General features: G+C 38.8%; 1 protein-coding gene and 1 pseudogene across 2 annotated transcripts in view; one reads left to right on the forward strand and one right to left on the reverse strand.

Annotated features, from left to right (window-relative positions):
- The window catches only part of WASF1 (WAS protein family member 1), a 68,954-nt gene that overhangs the window by 20,643 nt on the left and 26,482 nt on the right, over positions 1-21,829 (forward strand). The gene's annotated exons all lie outside the window — the stretch shown is intronic.
- Positions 3,750-4,394, reverse strand: LOC102183517 (annotated as a pseudogene).

A 21,829-nucleotide genomic window follows, 5' to 3' on the forward strand; every position in this document is an offset into this window, starting at 1 on the left:
GGTGCTTTTTTTTGCTGTTACAGTGACTACCATTTGTATAACATCTACTGTACTAGGTTCTTAATGTTCATGACTAAATCCCCACAAAAATCTAATGATAAAACAGATACTTAAGGATATTACATAACTCAGTCCTAAAGTTGAGTGGATTGAGATTTGGTTCATCCTTCAAGGAGAGAATGGCATGAACAGAAAGTAGTTGGATCATAAGTTCAGAAAACTAGATTCTTTTAAAGAGTTTATTTACATAATACTGTAATTGATCTAAAATAGAGGTCTCTGTTAAATAAAGTGTTAAGTCTCTGGTTGCTGGGATTTGGGATAATTTTATTTTCATGTTTGTGAATATTTTTCAAATTTTCTTTAAGAAACATACCAATTATATAACTGGCAGCAATAAACATTATTTCACATGATTAAAAGACAAGTATATTTTTTCTGAATATAGTTGGAAAAACAGTTGATGCTAGCTACTGTTTGGTATAGTTTTTTAATTTAGTGAGCTATCTAAACTTACTTTACTTTAAAGTAACTGAGCTTAGCAATTCCCTCTTTCAACTGCTTGTAGAGAACCATCATTTAAAAATGTGTTTCAGCATTAGTTACTGCCTTTATGCCAGAAACAGTGTAATTGTGTCTTTGGAAATACACTGTATTGTGTTTGAAATTAGTATATAAATTCCATCTTTGTGTATTTCAGCAACCTAGTGTTTAATGTGAAAAATGTTCCTGTAGAGAAATAGAAGAGGTGAGGAAAGCCTATTGTGAAAAGTCACACTAGCAGCAATATGGTTATTCCTGCATTTGCAAGAAGTAAACTGCTGAAAATCTACCTAGATACTCTAGGCACATGGGAACTAGGTTTTATTTGTTATGTATGTATGTGCTTAGTCATGTCCAACTCTTTGCAACCCAAAGGACTGTAGCCCACCAGGCTCCTCTGTCCATAATAATCTAAGATGATGGTAACAAGTACTTATTTAGGCAATAAATTTTATTTTTACATGGGGTGTTGACACTGGAAACATTTTCATTTTCATTCACTCTAGTAAATTTAGTTTTGTCCATCCTTCTTTTACTATCTGCAGTTATTGGCAAATAAACCAATATGGTGCCATGCAAAAATTAGATATTGATTATTTAAAAAATATTTATTGAACACTTGTGTGTAACAAGCATATGCTAAATATTTGTATAGTAATGAATGAAACAGTTTGTACTCTCATGGAACTTACAGGCTGGTAGGAAGGATATAACCAGTAGATATTTATTTATAAATTGAAAACATGCTATGAGGGAAACAAATAGGACACCATAATAGGATAAGAAGGGGACCTATGTAAGAGGAGTTTGAAAGGGCCTTTTGAGCTACAAGAAATGAAAAGAGGCCAGTGATGCCAAGAGGGAACGGTGCATACAAAGGCCCTACAGTGGAAAAGAGCTTGGTGTGAAAGGAAAAGGTTGGTGTGACTGGAGCAACAAAGAGAAGGGTTAAAGGTGAGAATGGAAAGGTCTTAAAGGCTACAGTGAAGAGAATACATTTAGAATAGGGAAGCTGTTGGAAGGGTTTCAAGCAGAAGAAATAATGTAATCAGACATATTTTAAGACTATCTTGAGCTCCTCTAAGAAGACAGTAATGGACGCAGAGAGATGAAATGAGTGTAAGTTATGGTCTGAACAAGAGACGGTAGCGGCTTGGTTCGACATGGTGTTAGTGAATTAGTAGATATATATTTTGAAGGTAGAATCAACCAAGATGTGGGGGATGAATAGAGATAGGAGTCAGAAGGATTAATAGGCTTCTGACCATGATAATTAAATGCATATTTGTGAATATCTGTTCATACATACAGGTGATGCAATTTGTTGAACTTGGTATTCCATTAGCTATTGAAGGGTTTAATGGTAAAAAGAAATATATTTTCATTAAAATAGTAGATCCCAGAAATTTCTCTGAAAATAAATGCTTCCCTTATAAAACTTATTTCTTCAAGAGAGGGATCTTAACAGAAAGTTTTTTAATATAGTTTATAAAAGCTGATTATCTTGTTGTATCTTCAGTATATAGTACAGTGACTGATGTAGACAACAGACATTCAGTAGTGATTCATTGAATAAATTCTTCATTTAGAAAGAAAAATAATGTTCCCAGAATCAAATTGAAACAAAACTGTACCTGTGCCATGAAGCAGTTTCTCATTAAAGTTGACCACAGGTGATTTGTTCGGTTAACTAGACTGTGACAAAGAAATCAAGCAAATATGGTTTAAACTTACATCTCAAATCAAAAAATATTTTGTTCTGTGATATTATGTAGAAGCTACTTTATGGAGGTGTTATAGGATCTCTAGGATCTTGGGATCAATTTCTGGACAACATGGGATGAATAGAAAAAACATTGAACTAGGCAGGACCTAGGAAACCTGATTTCCAGTTTTGACTCTGCTATGTATAAGTAATAATACTTCGGGCTAGTTACTAGCTCCCTACACTTCAGATTCTCCACAAAAATAGTAATAGTCTATATCTCTCTTGAGGACCTTTTTGTAATGATTTAATATAATGATATGGAGAAGGCAACGGCATCCCACTCCAGTACTCTTGCCTGGAAAATCCCATGGATGGAGGAGCCTGGTAGGCTGCAGTCCATGGGGTCGCGGAGAGTCGAACATGACTGAGCAACTTCACTTTCCCTTTTCACTTTCATGCATTGGAGAAGGAAATGGCAACCCACTCCAGTGTTCTTGCCTGGAGAATCCCAGGGACGGTGGAGCCTGGTGGGCTGCCGTCTATGGGGTTACACAGAGTCGGACACGACTGAAGTGACTTAGCAAACATAATGATTAAATACATAAACATTTACATCTACATATATATAGCATTTAAAAGACTTTATGGTACCCAGTATATAGGTCTCTGGATAAATTGCAAACTGACCACACCAAGCAGCTCCTTGACTTTGTTTCTCTGTCCTTTAAGTGTTGGTTTGCCTGATGATGTGCTATGGCTAATAAACTCAGTGGATGTTATGTTTGGTGAGTTCTGAGCCTGGGCATTAGGAGGCGTTGCATGTTTCCATATGTAGTCAAATCTAGGCTAGCCAGATAGATGATGAGAGATCCTTTGGAATAGAGACAGCCATCCCAGCTGAGCCATCTTAGACCAGCCTGTCTACCTGGCAGCTGTCCACAGCATATGAATGAGCCTGGCCAAGATCAGCAGAACTGTTCAGCTGAGCATAGCCTAAATTGCTGACTCAGAATTGATTGTTATTTTAAGCTACTAATTTTTGAGGTGGTTTTGTTATGTAACAAAAGCCAGTTGATGTAATCAGTGTCCTTAGTAAATCTTACTAAATTAATACAAAAATAGAATTTTTTTGGGTGCTGTTATGTACCAGACACTTAAAAAATTTTACATGTAGTTCTCTTGTTTCTAATTCTTAAAACTGCTCTTAGTAATCTTTTGATTAGTGTGATTGAATTTTAGTCTCCCTGACCCAAAGTCCATGCCCTTTCCAATAAGCCATGCTGCTGCTGCTGCTACTGCTAAGTCGCTTCAGTCGTGTCCGACTCTGTGTGACCCCATAAGCGGCAGCCCACCAGGCTCCTCCGTCCCTGGGATTCTCCAGGCAGGAACACGAGTGGGTTGCCATTTCCTTCTCCACTACGTGAAAGTGAAGTCGCTCAGTCGTGTCCGACTCTGTGCGACCCCATGGACTGTAGCCCACCAGGCTCCTCCATCCATGGGATTTTCCAGGCAAGAGTACTGGAGTGGGGTGCCATTGCATTCTCCACTTGAACTGCTCAAATGAATCAAATCAGCGTCCAGAGGACATAGATGGTGAAGAGGGCGATGATAAGGGCGATCAGCCCCAAGGCCTCCAGATGGCTGTGGAGCTGGAGGTGGTCCTGGGCCCCCTGCAGGCACAGCCAGCCTGAGATAGTGGCCAGTGGCATGATGAACAGGAGCACACCACGTCACAGCACAGCGTCCACTTCTCTGTTCGAGGCCCAGGGTCCTTCAGCCACTCTGTGAGAGATCGGGACCGCTTCTCCACTGCAAACTCTGTATGGCATAGCTCGCAGTAGCTGGTGTTGGACGAGGAAAGCCACCTCTCCAGACAGCTCTTGTGCACAGCGCCCAGCATGCCAGTGCGCCCACATGGAGACAGTAGGCTCTCCCCATATGCCCCCTCATGGCAGATCCGGCAGAAGGGACCATCGCTTTGTGTGTCCAAGGCCCGGATGACAGTCGAGAGGAGCCGGCCATCCCTTGAAGTCACCTGGGCCACATACTGGGGTGGCCCGAGGCCTGTGACCTCCACGACCTTGGAGAAGGCAGGGCTATCGGAGCAGTCACACAGGGAGCCGGGGAGGTGACAACAGTCATGTTACCTCTCAAATGAGATTATTTAGAAATGTTTTATAAGCTTAACACTATAAAGTGTTACAGTAGATGAAATTAATATAGCATATATAGTGTCCTTTCAGATTGTAAAGAAAAATATTCGGATTTCCTTAGCCAGTGGAGGCTTACTCCAGACTAGGGTTGCAAAGAGGCTGAGTAGACATACAGCCCCCTGGATCCTAGTGGTTACAGAATAAGGATTTATATTATATTGTTCAGGATGTATTAGCAGCTTTAGTGAACAGTTTTTCAGTGTTTATGTTAACATTCCTGTTACCTAATAAAGGATTTGAATTTGTCACTGCCTTCCATGGAGTTGTCCATTAGGGCAGAGTTTTGTGCCATGTCACTTTATAGATGACAGGCCTTCCCTGTGTCTTGTCATGAGCGTCCCTGGTAGCTCAGCTGGTAAAGAATCTGCATGTAATGCGGGAGGCCCAGGTTTGATTCCTGGGTCGGGAAGATCCCCTGGAGAAGGGAACTGCTACCCACTCCAGTATTCTGGCCTGGAGAGTTCTATGGACTGTATAGTCCATGGTGTCACAAAGAGTCGGACACGACTGAGCGACTTTCACGTCACTTATGTCTTGTATGTGGCTGCACGCTTGCTAAGTCACTTCAGTTGTGTCCATCTCTTTGTGACTCTGTGGACCTGTAGGCCGCCAGGTTTCTCTGACCATGGAATTCTCCAGGCAAGAATACTGGAGTTGGGTTGCCATGCCCTTCTCCAGGGGATCTTCCTGACCTGTTCCAGATCAAATACCAATCCAGTGGTTGTGATCATATTACCAGATTTGCTTTAATTGAAAGCAGAGTGGTACAACTCATTAGTTTTATTCTATGCAAAGATAATTCTGTTTCTTTAGACGGGGGGAGGGGGTTGTGTGTATTTGTTACCTCTCGCAGGATAATAAACTACTCCAAAACTTCATGGCCTAAAACAGCTGTCTTATCTGCTCATGATTCTGTAGGCCAGCAGTTTGGGCTAGGATCAGCTGAGCAGTTCATCTGCTGACCTTGTCCAGGCTACTTACATGACTGCAGTTATCTGGTGGCCCAGTTTGGGTTGGATAGTCTGAGGAAGTCATCTAGATTTCCTGCTGTGCTGCAGTCCATGGGGTCGCAAAGAGTCAGACAAGACTTGGTGACTGAAAAACGAACAACAGTCTGAGACGACCTCGTTCACATGACTGGCAGTTGGTTCTGGTTATTGGCTGGGCCATGTGTCCCCAGAAGGCTGTCTGAGCTTATCTGTGGAAGAGTTCAAAGAGAGCATTTATAAGAGCTGTTAGGTCTCTTGAGGCCTAGACTTGGAGATCACACAGTGTCGCTTCCACCACATGATACTGTCAAAACAAGTCACAAAACCAGCCCAAATGTAAGTAGTATGAAAATAATAAAGAGTTACAAAGAATTTGCGGTCATTTCTAATTTACCATAGGTCCTGAGGCACTTAAGTTTGCATGAATTGGACGATACCTATAGGTAATAACACACAATTATTAAAAAATTATGACACAAATTTGACTTGTGTTATTTGGTAGAATAATGTAGAGAGTCAGCCCTGGGGGAATGTGGGAGGTGATAAGAAGATGGAGACTAAGGTTTATACTTCCCTTAAATGGCATGGAATAGCAAAGAGAAATGTTATTTGCAAGGAATGGATCCTTACAAAAAATTTCACAGTTTTAATCTTTTTTAGAAGACAATTACATGCAGGTAGACTTTTAGTAATCTGAAAACTAGTATTTTTCCTTTTCAATCTTCATTTTTAATTGCAAAATTACTCCTTGTAATCTTGTGATATAATAAGAAACATGTAGTTGGTCTTTGTCCCTGGTTCTTGGCACAAGCTCCTAAAACTTTTGAGTATCTTTTTGTATGCAGATCAGATGATTAGTGGCAGGGGCCCCCTAGATACCCCTTAGATGGGGACCATAAAAACCAAGACTTGATTAAGAAACTTAGAACTTTCAACCTTACTCCCTAACCTCTAGGAAAGGAAGCGGGTCTAGAGATTGTTAACCATCAATGAACAGTGATTTCATCAACCATGCCTATGTAATGAAACCTCCATAAAAACTCTTACTAAACTATAGGATTTGGAAAGCTTCCAGATTGATGAACACACTGAGATGCTGGGAGGGTGATGTGCCCAGACAGGACATTGAAACTCTGCATGAATTTCTCCGGACCATAAGTTTCTCCAATACCTTGCCCATCAGTTCAGTTCAGTTGCTCAGTCGTGTCTGACTCTTTGTGACCCCGTGAATTGCAGCACGCCAGGTCTCCCTGTCCATCACCAACTCCCACAGTTCACTCAGACTCGCGTCCATCGAGTCAGTGATGCCATCCAGTGATGCCATCTGTCTTCCCCTTCTCCTCCTGCCTCCAATCCCTCCCAGCATCAGAGTCTTTTCCAGTGAGTCAACTCTTCGCATGAGATGGCCAAAGTACTGGAGTTTCAGCTTTAGCATCATTCCTTCCAAAGAAATACCAGAGCTGATCTCCTTCAGAATAGACTGGTTGGATCTCCTTGCAGTCCAAGGGACTCTCAAGAGTCTTGTCCAACACCACAGTTCAAAAGCATCAATTCTTTGGCGCTCAGCTTTCTTCACTGTCCAACTCTCATATCCATACATGACCACAGGAAAAACCATAGCCTTGACTAGATGGACCTTTGTGCCAAAGTAGTCTCTGCTTTTGAATATGCTATCTAGGTTGGTCATAACTTTTCTTCCAAGGAGTAAGTGTCTTTTAATTTCATGGCTGCAGTCACCATCTGCAGTGATTTTGGAGCCCCCAAAAATAAAGTCTGACACTGTTTCCCCATCGATTTCCCGTGAAGTGATGGGACTAGATGCCATGATCTTCGTTTTCTGAATGTTGAGCTTCAAGCCAACTTTTTCACTCTCCTCTTTGACTTTCATCAAGAGGCTTTTTAGTCCCTCTTCACTTTCTGTCAGAAGGGTGGTACCATCTGCATATCTGAGGTTATTGATATTTCTCCCAGCAATCTTGATACCTTGCCCATATTTGTTGTTTAATCACTAAGTTGGGTACAACTCTCTTGCAACCACATGGCTGCTTTTGAGTTGTATCTTGTATAACAAACCAGTTAAAATAGTAAATTATTTTCCTGAGTCCCTTGAGTTGTTCTATAAAATTAGCAAACCTGAGGAGGGGGTCATGGAAACCCCTAATTTATAGCTTGCTGGGGAGGAAAATGGGAGGCCTAAGACTTTTAACTGGCTTCTGAAGTTGGGGGCAGTCTTGTGGGAGTGAGCAGCCTGTGGGGTTGAGTTGTCTCTAAGTAGTTAATGTTGAAATTAAATTGACTTGTAGGATATATTGGGTGACTCAGAACTGATGCTTTTGAAGTGTGGTGTTGGAGAAGACTCTTGAGAGTCCCTTGGACTGCAAGGAGATCAGTCCTGGGTGTTCATTGGAAGGACTGGTGCTGAAGCTGAAGCTCCCAATACTTTGGCCACCTGATGTGAAGAACTGACTCATTGGAAAAGACCCTGATGCTGGGAAAGATTGAAGGCGGGAGAAGAAGGGCACGATAGAGGATGAGATGTTTTGGATGGCATTACTGACTCGATGGACATGAGTTTGAGTAAGCTTCTGGAGTTGGTGATGGATAGGGAAGCTTGGTGTGCTGCAGTCCGTGGGGTCGCAAAGAGTCTGACACAACTGAGCGACTGAACTGAACTGAGGTGACTTAGTGGATAAAGAATTCCGCCTGCAATGCAGGAGATGAAGGCAGACGTGGATTTGATCCCTGGGTCTGGAAGATCTCCTGGAGGAGGGCATGACAACCTACTCCCGTATTCTTGCCTGGAGAATCCCATGGACAGAGGGGCCTAGTGGGCTACAGTCCATAGGATTGCAAAGAGTCAGACACAGCTGAAGTGACTGAGCACACATGTACCTCAGACATACTGAATCGACTTGTAGAATGCTCAGTTGTTGTCCTCAGAGAACTGGAGAATTGCTTGGTATGGAAAAATTACCCATTTGTTGTCAGAAATGAGGTGTTGTAAAAACAGAGCACAGCACTTGTGTTCTGCTGCGTCTTTTAAAAAATGTAACATTCAGATTTAATTATGTTAAAGACCAGAACAGTTTTTCTGAAGATTCAACAAAGCAGTTTTCTGCACGCACACACATAGTGGATTCTGTGGTCATGCAAAATAATAGTTCACAAAAAGGAAAGTGGCAGAAATTCAGAAAACTGCTGTTCCCTTTCATCCAAATATTGTTCTTTAGAATGAAAAAAAGCCGTTCTAATTATAAGATTGTGTAGCCCTTTATCCTTGGAAAATTCTTAAGAAATACAAAGTTTGGAAATAATCATTAACATCTTTGAGTTCTAATTTGCTATGTATCGGGTCTTCTCCTAGTCATTTTAGTGGCTCAGACAGTAAAAGAATGTGCCTGCAATGCAGGAGACCTGAGTTCAATCCCCGGGTTGGGAAGAAACCCTGGAGAAGGAAATGGCAGCCCACTCCAGTTTTCTTGCCTGGAAAATCCCATGGACAGAGGAGTCTGGTGAGCTGTAGTCCATAGGGTTGCAAAGAATCAGACATGACTAAGCAACTACACAAAATCTTTACAAACAACCCAGGTGGTGCTACTGGTAAAGAAACCTCCTGCCAGTGCAGGAGACATAAGAGATGTGGGTTCGATCCCCTGGTTGGGACTATGCCCTGGAGGAGAACAGTAATGGAATACCCATTCCAGTATTCTTGCCTGGAGGATCCCATGGACAGAGGAGCCTAGCGGGCTACAGTCCATAGGGTTGCAATGAGTCGACACAACTGAAGCAACTTAGCACACATTCACACACAGTCAACCAAGTGAAGTAGGTAGTATTAATCCCAGAGGCACAGAGAGGTTAAAGTCCTTAGCACAATTTGTAAGTGGCAGAACCATACTCAAACCCCATCTCCTTTGTTGTCAGATTCTGTATTCCTAAACATTATATATATTATATAAATATTTGTGTATGTATTTATTGATAGATTGTACCACATGACTTGTGGGATCTTAGTTCCCTAACCAGGGATTGAACCCAGGCCTTTGGCAGTGAAAGCATGGAGTCCTGACCACTGGACTTCCAGGGAATTCTCATTGTTTTGATTTGTAGTTCTTGAATGACACATGATGTTGAGCATCTTTTTATATGCTTCTTTACCATCTATATATCTTTTTTGGTGAAGTGTCTGTTTAGATCTTCAGCCCAGTTTTTAATCAGGTTATTCTTTTTTTTTTAAAAAATACTTTTAACAATTGCTTGTATACTCTGTTCTTTTTCAGTCTTTTGGAAATGTTTTTTTCACAATTTGTGACATGTCTTCTCATTCTCTTGATGTCTTTTGTAGAGCAGAAATTTTTAATTTTAATGAAGTCCAGCTCATCAGTTATTTTTCATGGATCTGAAAAGTCACTGCCAAACACAAGGTCATCTAGATTTTCTCCTTTGTTATCTTCTAGAAGTTTTATAGATTTTCATTTCACATTTAGGTCTGTGATTCATTTTGAGTTAATTTTTGAAAAGGTGTAAGATCTGTGTTTATATTCACTTTTTTACATGTAGATGTCCAGTTTTCCAGCACCATTTGTTAAAGACTCTGCTCTCCATTGTACAGGCATACCTTGGATATGTTGTGGATTTGGTTCCAGACCACCCCAATAAAGTGTATATCACATTTAAGCTAGTCACATGAATTTTTTTCTTAGTGCATGTAAAAGTTATGTTTATGCTATACTTTATTACATGTGGAATAGCACTGTGTAAAAAAAAATACATTAATTGAAAAATACTTTATTGCTAAAACTACTGTCATCTGATGACACAGGGTTGCCACAAACCTTCAATTTGTAAGAAATGCAGTATCTGTGAAGCACAATAAAATGAGGTGTGCCTATTATTATTTTTCTTTTTTTGTCTAAAATCAGTTGGCTGTATTTATATGGGCCTGTTTCTGGCCACTCTGTTCTGTTCCATTGATCTCTTTGCCCGTGCTTTTGCCAGTTGTACTGTCTCACTTACTGTAGCTTTATACTAAGGCTTGAAGTCAGGTAGTGTCAGTCTTCCAACTAATTTTTGTTCACTTCAATTTTACATTGGCTATTCTGGGTCTTTTGGCTTTCCATATAAACTTCAGAATCAGTTTGTCAGTAGCTACAAAATAAATTGCTAGGATTTTGATTTGGATTGCATTCAATCTTTAGATCAAGTTGTAAAGAACTTATACCATGACCATATTGAGTCTTCCTATCTATGAATGTGAAATATTGCTTCATTTATTTAGTTCTTCTTTTTCTTTTTTTCAAATCAGAGCTTTATAGTTTCCCTCATAAATCTCATATAAATTTATACCTAAGTATTTTGGGATGTGGGGTGCTAATGTAAATTATATGTTATTAATTTAAATTTACAGTTGTTAATGCTGGTATATTGAAAAACAGTTGAGTTATATATGTTAACCTTGTATCCTGTTGTCTTGTTATAATAATTTATTAGTTCCAGGAGTTTTTTGTTGATTATTTTGGATTTTCAACATATATAGTCATGTTGTCTGTGAATAAAGACAGCTTTATTTCTTCTCAATCTGTTTATTTTTTTCCTTTTCTTGTCATATTGCTCTAGTTAAGACTTGGAGTAGGATGTGGTGATATGGGATATTTTTGCCTTGTTTCTGACCTTGGCAGGAAAGCTGCTAGTTTCTCAGCATGAAGTATGATGTTAGCTGTAGGTAATAGCTTTAGCTATTGGTGGGAGTAGTGGTTTAGTCACTAAGTCATGTCTGACTCTTGCAACCCATGGACTGTATCCTGCCAGGCTCCTCTGTCCATGGGATTCTCCAAGCAAAAATACAGGAGTGGGTTGCCATTTCCTTCTGCAGCTTTAGCTATTAGATGCTCTTTATTAAGTTGAGGAAGTTACCATTTATTCCTGGTTTGCTAGCCATTCTGAATTTATCGTGAAAAGTGTTGGGCTTGTCAAATGTTTTTTCTACATTATTAATATGATCATGTGACTTTTCTTCTTTAGCAGGTTAATGGGATGGATTCAGTTTGATTGATTTTTGACTGTGGAACCAGTGTTCCATGACTCAGATGAATCCCACCTTGTCGTAGTGTGTAATTTTTGTATACCTTAATGATTTTGCTAAATTTTTGGGGGGGATGTTTGCATCTGTATTCTTCAGAGGTGTTGATTTGTAGTTTCCTTTTCCTGATATTAGTATATCTTTATCTGGCTTTTGTATTAGTGTAATGCCAACTTCATTGAGTTAGGAAGTATTCCTCCTTTATCTTTGTTTTATGACTTTTGAAGCAAGCCATGTGCTGTCTGCCTGATGTATCTTAATTTATATTTTGCCTGTTTTGAGAATACTGTATAATGAAAAAATGTGATTAGGTAAGAATAGACTCACAGAAGAGGAATCATGAAAAATAGGGGAGTTGGAATGGAATTCATCTCTTATGTTCTAGGACCTGTCCCCTCAAAAAGAAAATATTTTTCATAAGTAACCATTCTTGATAAATTCAAATTACTTTGTGTGTGTGTGTGTGTAGCAGAGGTTAATTAAAGTATGAAAAGGACAGAGAAAGCTTCTGACATAGACATCAGAAGGAGGATGAGTGGCCCCCTCACTAGTCTTAGCAAAGGAGCCATATTCTTTTTAAAATTGGTTATTACAATAAATCAAAAGAATGTCTCAAGGTGGTAAAGATCTTACTAGACCCACTCCCACAATTTACATTTTAAGATGCTAGGATTAGAACTAACAACAGAAAGATCTTACCAGACCCATACCCATAATACACATTTTAAGATAACAGGATTCAGTTCAGTTCAATGGTGTCTGACTCTATGGGACCCCATGGACTAACGGAATTAGTCAGAAGGTTTTCAAGAAGGAGAAACTGTCTTCAAGCAGGATGTGTGTGCTGTGCTTAGTTGCTCAGTCGTGTCCGACTCTTTGCGATCCCATGGACTGCAGCCCACCAAGTTCCTCTGTCTTTGGGGATTCTCCAGGCAAGAATACTGGAGTGGGTTGCCATGACCTTCCCCAGGGGATCTTCCCAACACAGGGATTGAACCCAGGTCTCCCACATCACAGGCAGATTCTTTACCAAGTGAGCTACCAGGGAAGCCTACCTCGTTGTTATGTAGTCCTTATATAGAGAGTTTAAGCTGAGTTGTTTTGTTGTGTAACCATCGTCAGCTCAGGGTTTTATGTGACTAAGGAATGTAGAAAAAAATGTTTGTCCTTTTCTCCTCCTTGAGAATTCCAGACCCCTATCTCTTCCTTGAGAGCCCCAGACCTCTTTCTCCTCCTCAGGGACCCTGGACTTCTTATCAACCTACGTAGGAATTGACTCATTCCCCTCTTTTTCTCTTTTAGAATATGTTGCCAAGGGAAAGGGGCATCATTTTAGTTGCATAACTACTTCCTGCTGTTGAGGAGTGTCATCCGTTAATTGTTGAGGTACATATTCTCCTCACCTTCATATTGAGGGTCTCTGATCCAGGGGGCCCAAGTAACAGTTGGAGAAGGTTGTGGCACTCATAGGAGCTTGAACCATAATTTGTAACCTAAAAGCTTTCAGACAGTTAGAAACAAACCCCATTTTACAGTTATAGATGTAAGCCAAAATAGTCATTAAACCAGTTAAAACATAATTGAAATTAAAAGTCACATTATGTCCATAGTTAAGGTACAATGTGTTATATCAATCCATTTTAAGATTGTTAGATGTCATCATATTAAAGAGAGGCATCACACATGATTGTTGTTGGTGAAGATATTGACAGAGTTGAAGAGTCTTTTCCTTAAAGTGGAGAAACTCACCATCTGAAGCCTTCAATTGATGAGGAGGGGAGTGCTCTGCAGACCCAGCAATTTGATTAATTGTGGAATGTAGCATAGGAATGAGCCCAGAACAGGAAGGCACTGTCTTGAGGGTCAAACAGCAGACTCAGGACTTGTGGAGTCAGCAGAAGCAAGTTGGTATAGCTTGTCAAACTTATCTGGGAAGGACCTTCCCAGAGGAGCTCCAGGGATTGTCTCCACATCCCAGTGTCTTTATCAGGACCTCGGTTTCTGGTTCAAACAGTGGCTTATTTGACTCAGAGACTGGGTTAGGAGTCAGCTCCTGGTAAATAATTCAAATTACTTTTAAAAACACTTCTGAATGTATTTTCTAAAATATATTCACAGAAATGCCCAATAATAACATGAATATATCAGTGAGACAGATTGAATTTCACTAGCGCTCTTTCAGATTGAACCTGGGTCTCCCACGTTGCAGGTAGACGCTTTACCATCTGAGCCACCAGGGAATCCCAGCTAATAAACTTTAGATTTATTAATGTCTGTTAATGATGACGAGGTCCCCCTATTATGTGTTTTATTTTAGACCTCTTTACTTGCTTATGCATGTGACACTTATCTGTTGAGGACTGCTCATAAACAGGCTCGGTTCTTGCCGAACTGTGGTCTTTCTGTAGAGGTCACTTTAAGGCAGGGCCATGTTCTTGTTGTCAGGTAGCCTGTTCATAGAGGACAAAGCAACATTGTTCATAATAGTAAATGAGAAAACTGAAAAAAAAAAAAGAAAAGAAAACTGAAATGTAAGCATCTTTGTAATACTACATTGAAAATGCTTTAAGTATATCTATATGATACTGTATTTTATTAGGCATATAAGCAACAGAATAAAGCCATTGAAAAGAAAGATACTTTGGGAAAAAAGTAGAATTTAGAAGACACTTAAGTCTCTGCCTACTGACCCATCACCCTTGTTACCATTTAAACTGTAGAATCCTAGTTCCTCCACCATTTTTTCCAGGTACAAAAGAGGAGAGTTCACAGCTTCTCCTGAGAACTACTTTTGGAACTCAGAAGAATCCCTTTGCTTTTTTGCAGTAAAGGTACCATTAACTCTTTGCCTGCCACTTATCCTCTCCCTGCCCTGCCCTTAAAACAAACTTATGTATGTTATTTATCCAAGAAAAGCAAACGTGTTCACACACAGACTTGTACAAAAAGTTCATAGTCACTTTATTTGTAATAGCCCCTAACTGAAAATAATCCAAATGTCCATCAACAAATGAGTGGTAAATTATGGTAAATCCATACTATGAACAATAAAATTCAACAGTAATAATGAATGATTTATTGATACATGCAACAAGATGGATGAATCTAAAAAAATCATTAGGCTAATGGAAAGACAGGCAAAAAAGAGTAAATATGATTCCACACATATAGAATTCTATATAACAGGCAAACAAATCTATAGTGACAGAAAGCAAGTGCCTGATTGGTTGCAGGCATGAGTGGAGGGAGAGATTGCAAATGGGCACAAAGAAAATGTAAGCAGCAACTGTAGTGATTTCACAGTGTTAAACTGTTAAAACCGCTTTAAAACTAATTAAAATTGTACACTTATAAGTATGTATACTTAATTTTCTGTTGCTGCTTAACAAATTACCCCAAATTTGGCAGATTAGAGCAGTGTCTATTAATTATCTCACAGTTTTGTAGGTCACCAATTTGAGTGGGCTTGGTTAGTTTGCTGCTCAGCATCTTATAAGGCTAAAATCCAGATGTTAACTGCGCTCCATTCATTTCCAGAGGCTTTGGGTGGAAAAAAATCAGCTTCCAAACGCACTGAAATTGGCAGATCCAGTTCCTTGCAGTGGTAGAACGGAGATTCTTGTTCTATTCCTGGCGGGCAGCCAAACGGTGCTCTTGGGCCTTAGAGACTACTCTCAGGTGCTTTCCAAGTGGCCTTGGTCTTCAAGCCAGCAATGATATGGTGAACGTCCCTCGTGATTTGAGTCTCTGACTTCCCTTTCTGCTGTCAACTGGAGAAAACACTCTGCTTTTAAAGGGCTAGTGTGATCAGATTAAACCCATACATATAATCTTTGTATGTTAAGGTCAGTTGATTAGCAAACATTATTATGTCTTCAGAATCTCTTGTAACATGTAATATAATCATGGAAGCAGTAGTAGGAGGTGCTGGAGATCTGGAATGAACATCTTAGAATTGTTTATACCTCAATAAAGTTTGTGTTTTTTTTCCCTAAAAATACGACAAAGGACATAATAATAATGGTAATAATAAAAAATGTTTTCAAAGGGATGATTCTGAAACTCAAAAGAGATGTAAATTGATTATTCTCACTGATTCAACATAGCATTTGCAAAAAATTTTCATGTCCAAGTCAGGGAAGAGAATTAAAATATTAATAATATGCCTAGTACCTTTTCAGTATTGGTATTTTTTTCTTTTCACCTGTAATGAGAGGAAACTATAAAATGTTGATGATGTAATTATGAATCATACATAATAGAAAAGGTGATTTTGGAAGTTTTACAAGTTCTTAACTCAAAATTGTTGACTCATGAACATTGTAATTTAATTGTATGTCTACAAATATAAATTTAATAAAATTCCTATTCATTATTTAAACTTGTACAGTAGAGGAATTAAATTTAGCTATGAATTTTGTTGCTTCTGTTATTATTAAGGCCAATCTTGGAATTCTTGAGTGTATAGAATTCTTATAGAATGTAGGGAATACTGTTTCTGTATCATGGAAAAGGTTTTATCTACTCATCATTTACTTTCTAGAAAGGATTAAAGAATGATGTATTTAATATTTTATTATAATTATTTAATGGGCAAAATTTTTAAAAATTTAGAAATTTTTGAAGATGAGAAGCTTTACAATAAGATGTGATTAGTCTTGGATCATCAACTTATTAGTGTATAATACCAGACTTAGCAAGGCTATCAAACAACTGGAATGCTCATAAAGAACTGGTGGGGTGGAAATTGGTTCAAGCACTGTGGAAAGTTACTCGGCAATATTTACTAAAGCTATACATACGTATGCATAGATCAAATTGCCAATATCCATTGGCAAGAGAAAAAGCAAGAGAATTCCAGAAAAACATCTACTTTTGCTTCATTGAGTATATTAAAAAAGCTTTTGACTATGTGGATCACAACAAACTTGGGAAAATTGTTAGAGATGGGAATACCAGACCACTGTACCTGCATCCTGAGAAATCTGTATGCAGGTCAAGAAGCAACAGTTAGAACTGGACATGAAACAACAGACTGGTTCCAAACTGGGAAAGGAGTATGTCAAGGCTGTATATTGTCACACTGCTTATTTAACTTATATGCAGAGTACATCATGAGAAATGTGGGCTGGATGAAGCACAAGCTGGAATCAAGATTGCCAGGAGAAATATCAGTAACCTCAGACAGGCAGATGACACCACCCTTACGACAGAAAGCGAAGAGGAACTAAAATAAAGAGCCTCTTGATGAAAGTGAAAGAGGAGAGTGAAAAAGCTAGCTTAAAATTCAACATGTAGAACACTAAGATCATGGTATCCAGTCCCATCACTTCACAGCAAATAGATGGGGAAACAATGGAAACAGTGACTTCATTTTCTTGGGCTCCAAAATCACTGCAGATAGTGACTGCAGCTGTGAAATTAAAAGATGCTTGCTCCTTGAAAGAAAAGCTATGACAAACCCAGACAGCATATTAAAAAGCAGAGACATTACTGACAAAGGTCCATCTAGTCAAAGCTATGGTTTTTCCAGTAGTCATGTATGGATGTGAAAGCTGAGCACCAAAGAATTGATGCTTTTGTACTGTGGTGTTGGAGAAGACTTTGAGAGTCCCTTGGATATCTAGGAGATCAAATCAGTCAATCCTAAAGGAAATCAGTCCTGAATATTCACTGGAAGGACTGATGCTGAAGTTGAAGCTCCAACCCTTTGGCCACCTGATGCAAAGAACTGACTCATTGGAAGAGACCTTGATGCTGGGAAAAATTGAAGGCAGAAGGGGACGACAGAGGATGAGATGGTTGGGTGGCATCACCGACTTGATGAACATGAGTTTGAGCATGCTCTGGGAGTTGATGATAAAGAGAGAAGCCTGGCATGCTGCAGTCCATGGGGTTGCAAAGAGTAGGACTTGACTGAGTGACTAAACTGATACATATGTATGTTTATATATACCCTATGAACCAGCATTTTACTGCCTCTAGTCATTTTACGTATTGTTCATTCACTAAGTTGTGTCCGACTCTGCAACCCCATGAACTGCAGCAACCCAGACTCCTCTGTTCTTCACTGTTTCCTGGAGTTTGCTCAAATCATGTCCATTGAGTCAATGATACTATCTACCTATCTTATCCTCTGCTGTTACCTTCTCCTTTTGCCTTCCATCTTTCCCAGCATCAGAATCTTTTCCAGTGAGTCAGCTCTTCCTATCAGGTGATCTAAGTATTGGAGCTTCAGCTTCAGCAACCATCCTTTCAATGAATAGTCAGTTGATATCCTTTAGGATCAACTGGTTTGATCTCCTTGCAGTCCAAAGAACTTTAAAAGTCTTCTCCAGCACCACAATTCAAAAGCATCAATTCTTTGGCACTCAACCTTCTTTATGATCCAGCTCTCACATCCATATATGCAACTGAAAAAGCCGTACCTTACAGTCCTTTGTTGACAAAGTGATGTCTCTGCTTTTTAATGTGCTGTCTAGGTTTATCATAGCTTTCCAAGAAATCAAGCATCGTTTAATTTGGTGGCTGCAGTAACCATCTGCAGTGATTTGGAGCCCACGAAAATAAAATCTGTCACTGCTTTTACTTTTTTCCTGTTGTATTTGCCTTGAAGTGACGGGACCGAATGCCATGATCTTGGTTTTTTCAATGTTGAGTTTCAAGCCAGCTTTTTCACTTGTCTCTTTCACCCTCATCAAGAGACTCTAGTTCATTTTCACTCTCTGCCATTAGAGTGGTTTGATCTGCATATCTGAGGTTGTTGGTATTTCTGCCAGCAATCTTGATTCCAGCTTGTGATTTATCCAGCCCAGCATTTGCATGATGTACTCTGCATATAAATTAAATAAATGAGGTGACAATATATAGCCTTGTTGTACTCCTTTCCCAAATTTGAATCAGTTGATTGTTCCACACCTGCTTCTGACTGTCGCTTCTTGACCCACATACAGGTTTCTGAGAAAGATGGTTAGGTGGTCTGGTACTCCCATTTCACATATACTTCATAATAAAAGATAAGAACTCTTGAAAATTCTTTAAAGTTGAATGTTTGTGATCATTTACTCCTTAAGAAGACTTGTGTGTTCTTTATTGAATTTCAAAGTTCAATTTTTTAATTTGATTGTATTTTATCTTTTAGTTCTACTTTTGTGTTCCTTTCAGGCATGTTTCCTTATTTTTCCTCTCTTATCCTTGACTTAAAATATCCCATCTCCTTGACATTTTGTCCATCATAGACATCAGTGTTGTCTGATTCATCTTTCTACAGTTATGGTATAATGCTCTGTAATTGCGTTGTCCTGTAATTGAGTTGTCCTCTGTAATTGCAGCCACAAGCCACATGTGGCTATTGAGTACTTGAAATGTGGCTTAGTGTGACTGAAAAACTGAACTTGAAATTATTTACTTTTAATTTAGCTACATGGGGCTAACAATTAATATACCATAGGTCTATATCAACATTGTCTTTCTTACCTCTTGAGCTTGTTTTGATTTCATTCTGTCTGCATAACTAATAATTTATCTTGTCCTACTTTTAGACTGTATGAGTATGAAGCCAAGGGCTAAGCTCTTAGGCTGGGAAATGCTCAGAGAGCTAGGAACAGGTACAGAGGAATTTCTTATTACAGAGGAGCAGTAGGAGAAAGTGAAAGTGAAGTGGCTTAGTCGTGTCTGACTCTTTGTGACCCCATGGACTGTAGTCTACCAGGTTCCTCAGTCCATGGAATTTTCCAGGCAAGAGTACTGGAGTGTATTGCCATTTCCTTCTCCAGGGGATCTTCCCAACCCAGGGATTGAACCCGAGTCTCCCACATTCCAGGCAGATGTTTTACCATCTGAGCCACAAGGGAACCATATGTTTATTTTTATTGTTTAAAAATTTTTAGCATTTGTCTTTGTTTCCTTACTTACCTTGTAAGCTTCTGGGTTGTGAAAGTATTTTATTTGTTGAAGAAAGTCACTCAGGAATTGGGGAGCTTCAAAATACCATTGAAAATCTTCCAGAGTATTGTGAGATTTGAAGGCTGATTTGTCAAGAACATAAAGTGGAATTTTAAAATACTAACAGGTTAAGAGTATAATGGTAAAAATCTGGTAGTCTAAAGTTTAATATTAACTCTGATGTTAATTTTGTGAACTTGGACCAGTTTTTTAATTTTCTGAGGTAAATTTGTTCATCTGAAAAATGAGTGGTGAAATAGTTGATTTTTAATATGTCATCCAACCTTAAGAGTCTTGAAGGAGGTCTGCTATTTTGATTGAAAACTATTAAAAGTGGGGATTAACGTTGATACTGGTTTTATACTTTGAAAACGTTCAAGAAGAGAAAGCACAGTACATTCCTCTGTGAAGTGAAATGCCAAGATGAAAAATTATGTGAAGATCTAATGGAACTATGAGTGGACAAATGAACTTCATTATAGTAAACTTTGAATACAACTAAGGAAAAATGAAACTGTGTTTAAATGACTATGTATTCCAAGTAATTAGTTAGAAGTCCAAGAATAAAATCCAAGTCCAACAAGTCCAACTGTTATAATGAAGGAGACACTGACTTGAAAGTCAGAACTGAGATTATTATCCTGTGGTGCCAATAATTAGCTGTGTGACATGTGGTAAAGTTTGAAGGGGTATTTAATTCTGCATGCCGTAGCATCATCTCTTGACACCTTCAGGATCATATCATAAACCAAAGAGTGTGCTCATACTCTTTCAAAAGACCTAGAAATAATTTCACTAAGCCTCATGACACTGTTTATCTGTGTCAACTGGCAGATATACAAGCCTTGTTTTCTGTTATCTTCAGAACTCACATCTTATTTGAACAGTTCCTTATTTGACCCATTTCTCTGTCTTTCTCACATCTTTCCATTATACTCCAGAGAGCTTCCGTCTCTGACCTGAAGACTTCTCTGTGCATAGTCATTTTCATCCTTTTCTCCAAACTTAAACCGTCTATCTTAACTTATAACTGATAACTTGTAACTGATAACCTTAACTGATAACTGTCCCTAAAATTAGTTTTGGCTTTATCTCTTTCAGGGGGTAGTGCTATTTCCATGCATCCCATATAAAAAGTTTGGAAAGATTTGGTCAGCATCTTTTTTACTCTCTAACACTGCCTCCGTATACTTTTTCCCCTTTAAAACGGGTCAGAGAGTACTAACTATCAAGTCTATCTTCTAACAATCAATGTTGAGAAATTCAAATAAAGTTGTAGTCATTGTGTACTCACTGTATGCCAGGGTCTCCCCTGTGCCCAGCTTCATTGAAATGTAATTGACATATAACATTGTATAAATTTAAGGTGTACAATATGATATGATAAAAAATGTACTGTGAAATGATTACTACAATAAGATTATTGCTTATTTCATCCGTCACTTCACATAGTTACCTCTTTTTGTTATTGTGAGACCAGTTGAGATCTACTCTCTTAGCAGCTTCTAAGTACACAATACAGTATTGTCAATTACAGTCACTGTGCTATACATTGGATCCCCAGAATTTATTATACCTGGAGATTTGTATTCTTTGACCATCATTTCCCCATGTCCCTCAGTCTCCAGTCCCTGGCAACCACAATTCTACTTTCTGTTTCTGAGTTCAGTTTTTTTTTAATTCTACATATACATGATGTCATATATTGTTTATCTGTATCTGACTTATTTCAGTTAGCACAGTGCCCTCAGGGTTGTCTCAGATGGCAGGATTTCCTTCACTTTTTTGACTGAATATTATTTCATTGTATATACTGTTTATATCACATTTTCTTTATTTTTTCATCAATCAGTGGACTTTTAGGATGTTTCCATCTTGCGTATTTAATGCTGCAGTGAACCTGGGGTTGCAAATATCTCTTCAAAAATAATGATTTCATTTCCTTCAGATGTATACCATGAAGGAGGATTGCTAGATCATATGATAAGTGTTTTTAATTTTTTTGAGGAGACTCCATTCTATTTCCATAGTATCCATTGATAGCATTTCCAGAGTATCAATTTAAATTTCCATCAGCAGTTTACAGTGGTTCCCCTTTCTCCACATCCTTACCAGTATTTGTTATCTCTTGTCTTTTTGAGACTAGCCATACTACCAGTTGTGAGGTGTTATCTCATTGTGGTTTTAAATTGCATGATAACACCTATATGTGGAATCTAAAAAATATAACAAACTGGTGAATGCAAAAAAACAAAGAAGCAGACTCTCAGATGTAGAGCACAGACTTGTGGTTACCAGTGGGGAAGAACAATGTGAAAGTGAAAGTGAGATTGCTCAATCCGACTCTTTGCGA

The sequence above is a fragment of the Capra hircus genome, chromosome 9 (assembly GCF_001704415.2).
Source record: "Capra hircus breed San Clemente chromosome 9, ASM170441v1, whole genome shotgun sequence".
In the NCBI taxonomy this organism is placed as follows: domain Eukaryota; kingdom Metazoa; phylum Chordata; class Mammalia; order Artiodactyla; family Bovidae; genus Capra; species Capra hircus.